At 54.8% G+C, this 2,279-nt stretch overlaps 1 long non-coding RNA gene across 1 annotated transcript; it reads right to left on the bottom strand.

Annotated features, from left to right (window-relative positions):
• Nucleotides 1–616: 616 nt before the first annotated feature.
• LOC127926830 (uncharacterized) lies at nt 617–1,700 on the bottom strand. The gene is made up of 3 exons (XR_008125184.1): nt 1,517–1,700; nt 1,151–1,394; nt 617–729 (listed from the first exon to the last, which is right to left on the bottom strand). It is a non-coding gene; the product is annotated as an uncharacterized LOC127926830 (long non-coding RNA).
• Nucleotides 1,701–2,279: the final 579 nt, after the last annotated feature.

The raw sequence follows: 2,279 nt of genomic DNA, 5'->3' as shown, positions 1-2,279 counted from the left end.
CCTCCTCCCTCCATGTCCACATGGTATAACACAACTCCCCATCCAGCATGGTAGGACCTCCCTCCTCCCTCCATGTCCACATGGTATAACACAACTCTCCCATCCAGCATGGTAGGACCTCCCTCCTCCCTCCATGTCCACATGGTATAACACAACTCCCCATCCAGCATGGTAGGACCTCCCTCCTCCCTCCATGTCCACATGGTATAACACAACTCCCCATCCAGCATGGTAGGACCTCCCTCCTCCCTCCATGTCCACATGGTATAACACAACTCCCCATCCAGCATGGTAGGACCTCCCTCCTCCCTCCATGTCCACATGGTATAACACAACTCTCCCATCCAGCATGGTAGGACCTCCCTCCTCCCTCCATGTCCACATGGTATAACACAACTCCCCATCCAGCATGGTAGGACCTCCCTCCTCCCTCCATGTCCACATGGTATAACACAACTCCCCATCCAGCATGGTAGGACCTCCCTCCTCCCTCCATGTCCACATGGTATAACACAACTCCCCATCCAGCATGGTAGGACCTCCCTCCTCCCTCCATGTCCACATGGTATAACACAACTCTCCCATCCAGCATGGTAGGACCTCCCTCCTCCCTCCTCCCTCCATGTCCACATGGTATAACACAACTCTCCCATCCAGCATGGTAGGACCTCCCTCCTCCCTCCATGTCCACATGGTATAACACAACTCCCCCATCCAGCATGGTAGGACCTCCCTCCTCCCTCCATGTCCACATGGTATAACACAACTCTCCCATCCAGCATGGTAGGACCTCCCTCCTCCCTCCATGTCCACATGGTATAACACAACTCTCCCATCCAGCATGGTAGGACCTCCCTCCTCCCTCCATGTCCACATGGTATAACACAACTCCCCATCCAGCATGGTAGGACCTCCCTCCTCCCTCCATGTCCACATGGTATAACACAACTCCCCATCCAGCATGGTAGGACCTCCTCCTCCTCCATGTCCACATGGTATAACACAACTCCCCATCCAGCATGGTAGGACCTCCCTCCTCCCTCCATGTCCACATGGTATAACACAACTCTTCCATCCAGCATGGTAGGACCTCCCTCCTCCCTCCATGTCCACATGGTATAACACAACTCCCCATCCAGCATGGTAGGACCTCCCTCCTCCCTCCATGTCCACATGGTATAACACAACTCCCCCATCCAGCATGGTAGGACCTCCCTCCTCCCTCCATGTCCACATGGTATAACACAACTCCCCCATCCAGCATGGTAGGACCTCCCTCCTCCCTCCATGTCCACATGGTATAACACAACTCTCCCATCCAGCATGGTAGGACCTCCCTCCTCCCTCCATGTCCACATGGTATAACACAACTCCCCCATCCAGCATGGTAGGACCTCCCTCCTCCCTCCATGTCCACATGGTATAACACAACTCTCCCATCCAGCATGGTAGGACCTCCCTCCTCCCTCCATGTCCACATGGTATAACACAACTCTCCCATCCAGCATGGTAGGACCTCCCTCCTCCCTCCATGTCCACATGGTATAACACAACTCCCCCATCCAGCATGGTAGGACCTCCCTCCTCCCTCCATGTCCACATGGTATAACACAACTCCCCCATCCAGCATGGTAGGACCTCCCTCCTCCCTCCATGTCCACATGGTATAACACAACTCTCCCATCCAGCATGGTAGGACCTCCCTCCTCCCTCCATGTCCACATGGTATAACACAACTCCCCCATCCAGCATGGTAGGACCTCCCTCCTCCCTCCATGTCCACATGGTATAACACAACTCCCCATCCAGCATGGTAGGACCTCCCTCCTCCCTCCATGTCCACATGGTATAACACAACTCCCCATCCAGCATGGTAGGACCTCCCTCCTCCCTCCATGTCCACATGGTATAACACAACTCCCCATCCAGCATGGTAGGACCTCCCTCCTCCCTCCATGTCCACATGGTATAACACAACTCTCCCATCCAGCATGGTAGGACCTCCCCTCCTCCCCTCCATGTCCACATGGTATAACACAACTCTCCCATCCAGCATGGTAGGACCTCCCTCCTCCCTCCATGTCCACATGGTATAACACAACTCCCCATCCAGCATGGTAGGACCTCCCTCCTCCCTCCATGTCCACATGGTATAACACAACTCTCCCATCCAGCATGGTAGGACCTCCTCCTCCCTCCATGTCCACATGGTATAACACAACTCCCCATCCAGCATGGTAGGACCTCCCTCCTCCCTCCATGTCCACATGGTATAACAC

This window comes from Oncorhynchus keta, unplaced genomic scaffold (assembly GCF_023373465.1).
Source record: "Oncorhynchus keta strain PuntledgeMale-10-30-2019 unplaced genomic scaffold, Oket_V2 Un_contig_8434_pilon_pilon, whole genome shotgun sequence".
Lineage (NCBI taxonomy): Eukaryota > Metazoa > Chordata > Actinopteri > Salmoniformes > Salmonidae > Oncorhynchus > Oncorhynchus keta.
The sequence above is the reverse complement of the archived record's forward strand: the minus strand, read 5'-3'. Positions and strand labels throughout refer to the sequence as shown.